The sequence below is a fragment of the Cynocephalus volans genome, chromosome 1, assembly GCF_027409185.1.
Source record: "Cynocephalus volans isolate mCynVol1 chromosome 1, mCynVol1.pri, whole genome shotgun sequence".
NCBI classification, from domain to species: domain Eukaryota; kingdom Metazoa; phylum Chordata; class Mammalia; order Dermoptera; family Cynocephalidae; genus Cynocephalus; species Cynocephalus volans.
The window spans coordinates 152,889,454-152,903,809 of NC_084460.1; positions in this window are offsets into that span (position 1 = coordinate 152,889,454).

Below are 14,356 nucleotides of genomic sequence, written 5' to 3' on the forward strand. Positions count from 1 at the left end.
ATTTCTGTAGGAGAGATTTCCAGGTTGTTTTCATATTTCCATCTACAAAACCACTGACAAATATGAAGATGTTAAATACTGCAGTTGGAAGAGTTGGGAATATTTCAAAAGGAAATAAGAAAGTATATTGAATGCTTTAAAATAAGAGGAAACCAGAAAAAGAAGAAAAAAAAAAAAGGAAGGAGACTACAGAATCTAATGTTCCAAATAACCGATACACTGCAAACTCCTTAGATCTTTTAATCCACAGATCATTTTATTTAAGTTTCTTACAATTTGCTTTTCAATTAAAAATTTAGTTTTTTATTCCTTGGTAGAATTTTAGTAGATTTCAGAATTCTAATCACTAGAAATTATTTTCATCTGCTTATGGTTTCTTTTGTATTGTTTTTAAAACTATGCAAAGCTAAATGACTTCTTTTTAGACTATGCTAAAATATTTTTGCCTCGATTTCAAATAAAATATTTCAGTTCATCAATACATTGACTTGTTTATGTGAAGAGAAATTTTACTTTAAGCTCAAATTCATCATTTGAAAAATTTTAGCATGAATTCAAAGAAAAATTGTCAAAAACTCTTATACATTTTAAGATAATAATAATGAATTAGCATTCAACAAATAACAGATACAACCAATCTTTCATAAAATTTCATTTTTTATTAAAGATTAGTGAAATATAGAGAAAGCAAATCTTTACATTTTTCAGTAAAATGGAGATAAATTATTGAAAGTTCTCAAACATTACATGAAGGCTGAGGATTTATTCTTAGATTATTGGGTAGGTACCAAAATTAAAAAAAAAAAAGAAAACAAAAGGTCTTTGCCTGTTTCTGTGTGTGTTCAGGCAGCTAACACTAGACTAGGCTGGTTAATATAATTGGAAATAGGCCAGGCTACCAGGCTTGTTAGCCCAATTATAATTCTCTGCATATTCAATAAAAGAGCCAAGATGACAGCAATACTGTCATAAATGTCATGTTCAATACTTGTAAGATTTTTCCATTGTCAGCACAGTCCAATTATAAGTCAATTGTAAAGTGCACATTGCACACCACCCAATAGTGACTAAAAATTGTCTTTAAAATGCAATTTTAACTGTTTCTAGTTAAAATGAAAAGAAAGAAATTAAAGGTACATTGACTAGAGAAAAGCTTTAGATATGACATCAACATTTATTTCTTCACCATTATAATAAAAGCAGCAAGTTGTAACTATAACATTACAATTGTTCAAACTATTTCTTCAGAGATGATTAATTATAACATTAATTTGTAAATGGTAATACTTATACTATTAATAATGTAAATACTTGAGCATAGAATTTTTGAAAAAATTACATTAATATTTAGAGAATTATGATAGTTATTTACATCTTTATAAGTACTGAATAGTTAGTGAATATTAATCATTATATTAATAAGATTTATCTCTAAAAACTTCAACACAATCAAAAAGTAAAAATGTAATTAATTTATTATGTTACTGATTTGGTTAATTATTCTCATCGAATTAGGCACTTGTCTGGCTATTTGGAGGAGTCATCACCATCTAACTCACACTTTTTCAAAGAATTGGAGAATCTAAAACAGCATTTCTCAAAATGGAGTATAGAAACTATAAATAGGACACAAGTGTATTCTCAGAGGAGATCAGATAAATTGTACCCACCTGAAAATTGGTATGACCTAGTCACATTTTCCCTATTCGTTTAATTATTGGTTCGTATTTTAACATTTACTGTCATAAGAAAATGGTTGTACATATTTATCAGTATTTGCAATATATAGATAACGTAGAATTTACTGGATTTATTGGTGACTTGAGAAGTGTTTGCTGAAAGCTTGTTTATCAGTGAAACACTTAGTAAATAGCAAAGATATAACTAGTATTTATTCAGAGAGCTAAGGCTAAAGTACTATGGATCTTTTAAGATTACATAGAATTTTATTTAAATATTTTTATAGTTTAGCTTGTGTTTTTTATTTTTCTTCTATGTACAGACTGATAGACAAGGGACCATTGTTTCTTAAAAGGGAAGTGATGAACACAGAGCTTAGACTTTCTAAGGAGAAGAGGTTCCTGACAGCTATGACTTCATATTCAGGTCTATTAAATGTGTCCCTCATTCCAAATGCATCTGCAATAAAACAAAACAAAACATTGCCATTGGTAGATATCATACAGTACAAAGCTTTAAAATATAAAAAAGTTACTCTTGTAGAACACAGGACAAATTATAAAAACAAAAGTAAACAGCATTGCCACTACTTCCCATAAGAAACAGAATGAAAATGACGAGATCCAAAATATTATAAAACTGTGGCCCAGAGAAGATAAATGACTTTTTCTAAATCACAAAGTTCTTTGGTAGCAAATTTACAACTGAAACACCACACTGTCTGAACACATACATTTTAAAATCCACTTCGTCAAAATGGAATCATTAGATATAGCATAACATAATATGGCTAGGCAATACCAGGTAATTTTGATTACATTTTACAAAGAAAGAAGTCACACTGATTTGAAAAAAAAAGTACTTCTACATCTAATTTATCAAATACCACATTATTACAGTCTTTCAAGACATGACAATTAAAATAATTGCTTTACAGGGCTAGATCACCTACCTGTCCCTCTCCCCCCCCCCAGACAATTATCCAACATAGAGTTAAACACATTCTTGTAACTAATCACCTGAGACTTGTTTTAAATACAGTTGAAGCTTCAACAACTCTTTTCATTAATACAGTCAGAATTCCGTATTCGCGGTTCGGCATTCTCGGATTTAACCAATCATGATCAAAACTGCAGTGTACTCCGGATGAAGAACCCGCTGGTAAGGACCGACAACTTTCCATAATTGCAATTCCGCAGCGCCATCCCCTCCAGGATACCAAGGAAAGTTCGTAGATAAGAACTTAACTACCTTGCTACTACGTAAGTAACAACACAGCACCGCCAGTGCAATGAGCTGCAACTCAGTTACACCAGCATTTTTGACTTCAGTATGGGGCGGGGGTGGGGCGGGGGAGGGGTGGAGGTGCTTGCCATCCCTAACCTCTTGCTGTTTAATGCTAGATTTTTTCTTCTAAGGCTCATTAGAATTTGCAGACATGAGAAGGTGTGACTTTAATTTCTTTCACTTGTTTTTCTTGCTTAATAATCACACATATTTTATACCCCCCCCCCAAAAAAAAGTGTAAAAATGATGTTTGAAATGTTTTAGAAAGAAACATTTGCTTTAGGAGTTATATTCCAAAGTAACCCAATATTTGATGAGTGGAAACTGCTTTTAATACAAATACTCCAGCTAGTATTTAAAGAGGAAATAACAGAATTAGAAAAATCACCATTTTGCAATCCCTAACAAATTCTTAACACTTAAGCAATGATTGCCATTCCTAGTAATATCATTAGTATTATATGCCTCTAATACAGCTCTTCATGGAAGGACATATCACTGTAAGCATTTTTGCCAAAATAATCAAACCTGGATAGGATTATGTCTCTACATTGAACTTGTTCAATGATTATGAACAAGTTGATTATGTCTTTACATTGAACAACGTTCGATATATACTTGAAACAAAAAAATATGTCATAGCAATGCAATTAGCTGAATCTTGAATGAGAAACCACACACAATTTTGGCATTTGGTTCTTTCAGCAAATAAATTTTAGGGAAAATAAAAATTGGAAGAGTAATCCAAAAAATTATTAACCAATTGTCATGTGTACACTATTTTGGATCCTATTTTGAACATTAGATATTTTATAATGTTAAGAAATTATTGTTAATATTTAGGTGGGATAATAGTACTGCAACCATAGTTTTGAAGTCATTTTCTTTTTACAAAATTAAATGTTTATGAAAAATAATGTATTGTCTATGTTGCATTTCAAAATAATCCTGAGATGTACAATGTTTATTATATTTTCTTCCTATGTTTGTATGTTTCAAGTCGTAATTATAAAATGGGTTTAAGATATTTTAATTATTTAAGTTAAAATCTGGGTGTGTGTCTGTTATAAGTATTGCTATTTCTCAAGACCACTTTTCCTGTAATATAACATAATGTGAAAGTGTATATAAAAAAACAGATCTGTATTGGCTATCTACTGACATTAATACAGAATGAAGTCAATTTATCATGTGAGTAAATTACTTACAGTATGTGCAATGCAAAGAGGCACCATTGAAATAAATTTGTTATATGAAATCTGTCTTAAAAACATGGGATATTAGCGATTTCCATTATGAAATAACCATTTTGCTTCTAGATAGATAAAACAAGTTTATTATAAGCTTTTAACTGCCTTGTTCATGGGTATTTTGAGATTAAATAATTCATATTATTATTTCTTTTCCATGTTTTCTTACTCTATAAATACTAAATTAATTGTATGAATCAAAATAATGGTTATTTTGTATTAAGAATTTTCCTACTGTTTCCATGCTTCTAGCACTGATAGTTTACATATAAAATATTTACACTATCTTATTCTATATTTTTTCCTTTTCCTCTCAAGAATCTCTTTAAACTCATGAGTTACTACCAATTTTTAAATCTCTTTTTCTTATGCTGTATTTCACACTTCCCTGAAGGCTTATGACTTTTGCCTCAGTGGGTATAAAGTTTTCAACTGAAAAATAGAACTCAATCTCATACCTGTAGAAAAGAATATAAAATGAATGCAAACCCTTAGATGTCTCAGTCATATGTTATTATGAAAACTTTGAGAAACTACGGGAATAAAAGGTTCTCAGTAAATAAAGTACATGGGCAACAATTGAAGTTATATTCTATGTTTACATTATTAAACCAAGAAGCTATTTTAGAAATATCCTAAATCTTTAAGTGGAACAAAATATAGTGTTGAAGATTAGTCTCATTTCATATTATTCCCCACATCCTCAATGGCTAATTTTGATGGATACATTTAATATACATAATTTAGAATGTGTTGCCAATTACATAAACACTATTAGATATAAGAAATGTTTATAAACAGATTCTTTAAAAACTAACTTCGAAAATCAGTGAGATTGGTCACATTTCCCATTTTTTAGATGTTATAATTTCAGTTTTCCCTGCCTAATTACTACTTAATTAGCAATTTTTTTACTCACTGATTTATTTTGAAATATATTCTTCTTTTACTAATATAAACATATGCAAAGTAAATGATACTCTTGTGCCATAATTGGTGTTGGTAAAATAGTAGAGCAACTATATATGTTTGTTTGAATTTTTTAAATATTTTATTTCATTGAATAATTTTAAGTTCACAGCAAAATTGAGAGAAAAGTACAGAGATTTCCCACGTCTCCTCCCCCACACATGCATAGCCTCCCCCATTATCAACATCCCCGACCAAAGTGGTATATTTGTTACAATTGATGAACCTGTATTGACACATAATTATTACCTGAAGTCCATAAGCTTCACCTTTGATGTTGTACATTCTGTGGGTTTGGGCAAATGTATAAGGGCAACATATATGCTGTTTTGAATACTTGAGCCAAAGTTCTTCAGTTATCATGTAGACCCAACAGTGGGATGGTATCTACCAATAAGACTTCAATTTCTGAGGCAGAAGGTGATAACTAAAAAATCATATGACATAAACATTCTCTCCCTGTGTATATGCATATATGTGTGTGTATACAAAATAGCATTTCATATAATTATATGAATTTATAATTATAAGAGTTTTCTCAGTTTATATCATACCATCGGTAATTTATTACTTTCCATTTTATTCTAAAAAGAATAATTGTTGGACTCTGTGTTAGTAGTGAGAATGGCTTTCAATTAGAAAAGCAAAGTATCACCCTGTAAATGCATTTATGGACTCATAACGATTTAACAATCATCACAAATGGGTGATTGGGATTCACTGTTGTAAAGGAAGACAAAACTACGTGGGTCTTACACAGATTCAAAGGGTTTACAGCATCAGCTTAAGGAGGGTAGTGACAGGAAGTTGGATGGAGCAGAAATGGGTTAAATAAAAATAGGTAAACAGAAAAAAATATTTGACAGAAATAATAAAATGTTTTCATGGGATAAATACTTAATTTTGGAAAAGTTGTAACTAAATAGAAATATGAAACTCAGAACCATGTGGTGATTTGACCTACAGTGTTCAAGCAAATACAGGCGTACCTTGGAGATGGTGAGAGGTCCACTCCAGACCGCCTCAATAAAGCAAATATCACACAAATTTTTTGGTTTCTCAGTACATATAAAAGTTATGCTTACACTATACTGTAGTATAGTAAGTGTGCAACAGCATTATGTATACAAAAGTACATGCCTTAATTTAAAAATACTTTATTGCTAAAATTTGCTAACAATCATCTGAGCCTTCAGTGAGTCATAATCTTTTTGCTGGTGGAGGGTCCTGCCTTGATGTTGATGGCTGCTGACTGATGGGTGCTAACCCTGGGTGTTGCTGAAGGTTGGGGTGGCTGTGGAAATTTCTTAAAATAAGACAACAATGAAGTTTGCCACATCAATTTACACTTCCTTTCAGGAAAGATTTCTCTGTAGCCTGTGGTGCTGTTCGATAGCATTTTACCCATTGTAGAACTTCAGAATTGGAGTCAATCCTCTCAAGACCTGCTTCTGCTTTATCAACTAAGTTTATGTTATATTTTCAATCCTTTGTTGTCATTTCAACAATGTTCACAGCATCTTCACCAGGAGTAGATTCCATCCGAAGAAACCACTTTCTTTGCTCATCCACAGGAAGCCACTCCTCATCCATTAAAGTTTCATCACGAGATTTTCAACAATTTAGTCACATCTTCAGGCTCCACCTCTAATTCTAGTTCTTTTCTACTTCCACCACATCCACAGTTACTTCCTCCACTGACAGTGGATGACTCCCTCAAAGTCATCCATGAGGCTTAGAACCAACTTCTTCCAAACTCCTATTAATGTTTCTATTTTGACCTCTTCCCATGAATCACAAATGTTCTTAATGGCATCTAGAATGGTGAATTTTTTCCAGGTTTTCAATTTACTTTGCATAGATCCATCAGAGAAATCACTATGAGTGGCAGCTATAGCCTTACAAAATGTGCTTAAATGATGATACTTAGAAGTCAAAATTACTCCTTGACCTATGGGCTGCAGCCAAGTGGATGTTGTATTAGCAGGCATGCAAACAACATTCATCTCCTTGTACATCTCTATCACTGCTCTTGGGTAACTAGATGCATTGTTAATGAGAAGTGATATTTTGAAAAAAAAATCTTTTTCTGAACAGTAGATCTCAACAGTGAGCTTAAAATATTTAGTAAACCATGCCGTAAACAGATGTGCTGTCATCCGGGCTTTCTTCTTCCATTTACAGAATACAAACAGAATAGATTGAGCATAACTCTTAAGGGTCCTAGGATTTTCAGAATGGTAAATGAGCATTGGCTTTAACTTAAACATCAGCTGTGTTAGCCTCCATCAGAAGAGTCAGCCTGTGCTTTGAAGCTTTGAAGCCAGGCATTGACTTCTCCTTTCTAACTGTGAAAGTCCTAAACGGCATCTTCTTCCAGTAGAATGCTTCTGATAGAATGCTTCTTCCAATGGAATTCCAGTTTCATCTACATTGAAGATCTGTGGCTTGGTGTAGCTGAGTTACCTTAGCTAGATCTTTTGGATAACTTGCTGAAGCTCCAACATCAGCACTCGCTGCTTTACCTTGCACTTTTATGTTATGAGGATGACTACTTTCCTTAAGCTTCATGAACCAACCTCTGATAGCTTCAAACTTTTTCTTTGTTCTGCAGCTTCTTCACCTCTCTCAGTCTTCACAGAATTAGAGTTAGGGTCTTGTTCTGGATTAGGCTAAAGGGAACATTGTGGCTGTTTCAATCTTCTATTGGGACCACTAAAACTTGCTCCATGTCAGCAATAAGGCTGTTTGGCTTTTTTATCATTCATGTGTTCATTGGAGTAGCACTTTTAATTTCCTTCAAGAACTTTAACTTTGCATTCACAACTTGGCTAACTGGAAGAGAACTAGCTTCCAGCCTCTCATGCCTTCCTCACTAAGCTTAGTCATTTCTAGCTTGTGATTTAAAGTGAGAGACATGTGACTCTTCCTTTCATTTGAACACCTTTAGACACTGTTGCAGGACCATTAATTGGCCTAATGTCAATATTATTGTGTCTCAGGGAATAGGGAGGCCTGAGGAGAGGAAGAGAGAGGGAATGGCCAGCCAGTGGAGCAGGCAGAACATACACCACATTTATCACATTTATCTGTTAAGTTTGCTGTTTTATATGAACGCGGTTCGTGGCACTCCCAATTACAATAGTAACGTCAAAGATCACTGATCAAAGATCACCATAACAGATATAATAATAATGAAAATGTTTGAAATTTTGCAAAAACTTACCAAAATGTAGCACAAAGTGAGTACACACTGATGGAAGAAAGGGCACAGACAGATTTACTCATAGCAGGGTTGCCACAAACCTTCGATTTGTTTAAAAAAAAAAAATGCAGTATCTGTGAAGCTCAATAGAGTGAAGTTCAAAAAAATGAGGTGTGCCCATAGTCACTAAGCAGACATAAACCCAATGTTCCCTAACTCCTAATTACTAGAAAATGCGTTAATTCTGGAAAAGCTGTGCAAATGGAGAATGCGGTTAGAAATAACTTAAGGGAATCCATCTAAGCTGCTTCAGCATGGTTTCAGCTAACGTGTTCAATTGCCGGGAATCCAAAGGTAATAGTTTCAGTGTAGCTGCCAAGGTTAAGCTCTTCCATGCATAAGCATATGGTCATGAACTACTTGCTTTTGACCTCCAGTGCGTCTCCCCTATGAGGAGCAGAGTGAGGTGAAGGGTGACCTCCGGAATGTTGTGCATCAGCCACGGTGCTAAATGCCCTCTACTGCTTCCCTGCTGTCATCCTGACATATTTCAGGTGGGTCATGGTTCCATAAAACTAAATCACCCACACTAGAGAGGCTCAGGCCCAGAATACACACACTTAACATACAGTCAGTATATAAGGCATGCTGTTTTAAAAAGCGCTTAGATGTCTATTTATATTCTATTACTTCCATGAAGCAAATGAAGAAAATGTGATCATTTATTTTAAAATGTCATTCTCAAATTCTTTAGATGTGATGTTCCATAGTTTTTACTGTAATATAATTAAGGCTTTCTGACACATAGATGCTGTATTACTTAAAGTCTTAATAAGTGACAGAAAAAAGTCACATACTAATTCAATTGTAAATAGGTGGGTAAATACGGGGCTATTGATATTTTGGTTCTATTAGGTAATTGTTTATGGAGAACCTCAGCAGCATCTTTTTTTTTTTTTCTGTGTTCTTTTGCTTTCTGTTTAACGCTTGTAGTTTATATCTATAGAGACAGCACTTTTTGAATAATTTATTATTTATTAGGTGTTATATAGCTCTCTGGGTTAATAGGGATTATTCTACCTTCATTGATATAATAATGATACTCAAAACGTAAATTTTAGGGTATAAACTATGGTTCAAAAGATATAATTAACATTTTATTCAAGGCATAATAACAAAATGTGGGGCAATGGATCCTCTATAACTACGTTCAGTTTGAAATCCACAAAAAGCAACAATATGCACGGTGTTTCTCAGACACATGTTGAGGATCTCACAACTCTTTTTCAAGACATACCGAAAAACAAAAAAAGGTAGATTAAATATATCATAGTCAGGGACATAAGATATTTTTAAGGGGTATTATTAAATGTATTTTATAAGTTGTATATAAATGATTTTTTTAAAAAATGACCTAGATTTCTATGCCAAATGTAGTATTAATAAACATGATTGTATTGGGTAAAAAAACTAATATAGACTGGACTATATATATTTTTCATCTGAGTCAAAAACTCTCTGAGTGAAGTATTATTAATTTCATTATTTCAATACGTGAAGGAAAGGAGCTTCCAAACATAGTCTTCCCTGATTAGTAAAATACCAATAGGTGACAGCAATTGGGTCATATGGAAATAAAATGGGAAATGGCCTCAAGAGTTTAGTTTCAGAAAAAATCTATTTGGTGTACTTGCAGCATCTTCTGCACAACAGCTTTGTGCAAATTTCTTTGGAAGTTTATCGCTAACTCTGGCCAAAATAGCACTTGGGAAAACTTATTTCATGCAGTGTCCATTATGAAAATATGATGACAAAATGTCAGAGGGGACTACAGAGACAGATGAAAACTCTTGTAATTACAAACTACATAATTACAATGTACTAAACAACCACTTTGTATTTCACATGAAAAGCAGATTAGATTACAAATATCTTAGAATGTCATGAACTGTCGCTCACCTCTAGAGTAGTGCAAATATTTTAGGAGAAATGCTGGATAAAAAAAAAATTACAAATGCAAACTAATAAATTAGATATCATGATCCACTCAAGAAATTCAATATTATTATTTTGTATTTACATTAGATTCAGGCAGTTTAAAATTATAGTCAAAAAATTGCCATTCGGAATGAACTTTGTTCCTGAATAGAGGAACACAATATTTTTTGATCGAGACAAGTAAGTGATGCAGAAATATATTCTGGACTCTCATTTCCCCAATACTTCAGATTGCTTCTGAGAGCAGGTATGAAGACTATATCACACTGTGCTACAAGTAAGTTAGCTGCTAGTTTTGGCTTATAAGATAATGCTCCACTGGTGACCAGTATGTTCATTTTACACATCAAATACTGTATATAGTTATAAGGTGTTAAATATATGATGATATGCTACATTTCATAATTTAATAAAATACTTAATCTTAAAGAAGAAAGGTTACTACTTTTTGTTTTTGTTTCTTAAGCTGGCACATGCTACTTTGAGGTTTAATGTCTGTTATAGAAACATTGACAATGAAAAAAAAATAGCTCTATCTTTTTATGAGATCACCTGGAAGGAAAGATATATTCAAACATACCAATGTAATTAAGAATGTAAATTTGAAAAATAATAAACCCATAACAACCAATAACTTCACTAGATCAAATTGAAAATGAATTCTTCAAATAAGAAAGTTTCCTATACAGACAGTGTTCTATCCTAAATTTTATAGAGCTTATACTAGTAAATTTCACAGTTAAAAAAATCAATTTAATGCGTTTTTTAAGGTTTCCATATCTTTGATTTTATAAGGATTCCCAAAGAAACTCTGAGGTCAGACAATGTTAATTCCAAATTTAATATGTGGAAATTGGAGCCTGAGGGACAGTAAGAGATTTTTCTCAGTACTCTCCAGCTACTCAGGAGTGAGTGGAGAAGGTTCCAAAGCTTCCCAGTCCCAGCACAAGAAACTTTTCCCTCACTTTACACCTCCTGACTTAGAGTAGTCATGTACTGGTTTATCTTATCTATTGAACAATAATACATCCAACTCAGAAAGAAAATGTTTGTGTAATAATGCTTTTTTCCATAATTTTACAAACCATTTTATACGTACATATTAATAAACGTGTTGAGAATCCCAACAGTTTACAGGAAAATATATTTTAGAGAAAAAGGAAAATATAATCAGTTTTCAGGATTTTCAAATAGTCAAACTGTAACTAAATTTATTCAGGTTGTTTGCATTTGAATCTACTGTTAAGCCTAAAATCCCACCTGCGATAATTTCAGAGAATCAGAGAATCTCAGAGTTAGAAGTTACTGTAAATGATTATATGGCCTAACCTCCTTCCTAGTGTTGATTATCAAATACTGTACACCCTGCATAGAAGGGGAGAGACAGCTATTTAGCAGCATAAACTGCAACTATTCATTAATTTTAAAACTCAGAAGCATTACTTAAAAATTCAAATGAACAAATTATAATTGAACATTCTGACTCCCTCTCTGAAAACTAGGTATGAACATGAGTCACACCCTGTGCCAGCTGAAAGCCAATAGAAAACTTTTAAATAAGAAGTTTTGCCTAAAGTGCAGGTCCAATATTAAACTTTCCTTAATGTTTTAGTTGTGGAAATAATTTTGAAGTTACAGTTGCAGTCTCTTATATACACTGAAAACAATATAAAATATATCCATTGTCCTATTTAGGAAATATAATTAGATGAGTCAAGATAATCTAACAACTATTTATTGAACATGAGCTATAAATTACAGGGATGATGACAGTCTGGGACAAAGAACACAATTAATACAAGTTCTTGTCCTTAGGGATCTTATCATCTAGAAAGGAAACAAATATGTGAACAAGTAATTCAAATAGAACATAAGTGTAAAACTAGGACTATATCATCAGCAGTGGGAGTGAGTAAGTCTTACAAACATCAATTCCCCAGCCAAACAAAGCCATTTTGAAATCAGGGGAAAGAGAAGTCTTTCCGGGCAGCTATAGCAGTGCAAAGGCTAGGAGGAGAGAAGGATCCTGGTGTTGGGAGGAAGCAGAACTTTTAGCTTACTCCGCTACGGAGCTGAAATGGAAAATGCGATCTCTGTAGACGTGCTCTACCTACTTCAATGCGTGGTCTGTGTGAAATGCACCACATACGCTCATTCCACTTTTCATTCCAATAAACCAGGAGATGGAGTAAGGAAGGGATGGGCATCTGATCCCATTGCCTTAGAGCTACAAGATTAACTTGCTAGAGGACTCAGGTAACACACTTTCCAGGCTATAGAATACTGAACATTTAAAGAAAGTGTTCATATGCAGACAGGCACTTACAGCGTACATTGAAGCTGGCAACACAACTATGACTACTCCTTAAAACCTCATAAAACCTCTTCTTCAAAGAGATTTATGAATAATGTGAACTAAATAATTCATGGGATTGCAGATGCCAGTCCAAATAGCCTCTTCTCTTTCAAGGCTTCAGTTTGTAGAACTGTGATCAAAAGCCTTCATCAGTCATGATAGGCACATTTGTCCTCACTCCAAACAAACCGTATTTGCATGTGAATGTTTTTCATTGAAATGAGATATATAATATGCCAGCCAAGGCCCAACTAAAAGGCATTTTATGCCATTTAAATTCAGTCAAATTAAAGGCTGAATGCAACCTAAAAGGTCTACTCTCAGAACAGTAATTTGACACGTCATAAATAAGAACCATTTTTTGTTAGCGTAGGTTCAGCACTTGTCAGAAAATTGTACACAGCCATATTAACAAAGTGCTGCCTCTCAGGAAGAAATAAACTATAAGGAAAACCTTGTATATAAAGCAATAAAACACACAAACAAATAGTGTAATATATTGTCACTGGTTCAAAGTTGACATTTTTCAGTGATATTTATAGAAGAGGAAAGATAACATTTTAGTTTACATGAATACCAAGAGAAATAGTCCAAAATAACTTTTTGTTTAAAATTTAGTAACAGGTGAATACATTGATTTAGCTCATCAACTTAATTCTTGGTTTTGGATAGTGAGAACTGAAAAGCATTGGTGAAATTATAAACTTAAAAACCAAAATTGAGTTGAAAATATCAAAGATTTTATAAGAATACAAAACTTTTTTAAAGCCCTCAGTGATTTCAGTACCTACAATCTTATTAAAGATTATAAACAGATTTTTTTATTAATTTTCTAGTTCTCATTGACTAAAAGAAAATATCATTGGGTTACACATACTGAGAGATTTTTATGTGAAAAATGATAATTGCATAAGACAAAATGTTAGAATCCAAAGGGCTGTCCTAAAGCAAAAACAAAATAAATAAAACATGGAATCCTCATCATCTAAACTGTTCCACACATTCAACCTTATATTTTTGTAATCACTCCACATGTAAACTCTGAATATATTTTAGGCAGGTCTATTTAATCTTCCCCTGCAAACACCAAGTTCATTAGCACTTCTATTTCCTCAATAACATTAAGGAAGCATTATAAGATTGTATTTTCACAATGAAATGTCTTCATGATTCCTGTAAAAGTTAACTTTTTTTCATTTTGTGTCTGCATCCTTCCTATGTACTAAAAAGATTTGAGATGTTTATATACATGACACCCCAGGTACTGCACATGTTAAATACATGACACCCCAGGTACTGCACAGAAAAATCTCTGCACATCAGATGTCAACACCCTAATTCTGTTCATAGACTTAGAATCAACTTTCTGAAATTCTAAAGGCACAAAGACTCCTATAACTATCTTATCCCTCCACTAGCAAGTAACAGAAGCCCTAAAGTTTTAAGAAATTATTTTCCCAACTTTTCCTTCTGTAAAATAAAAAAGCTTTGCAAAAAAACCCTTCATATCTGGTAATGGGGATTCTTATGATATACTCCACATGGTGGGAAGTAATGGCAAGTAAGAAGAAAATCTGGATTACTGATATTATAAATCTAATTCTTTTTAAG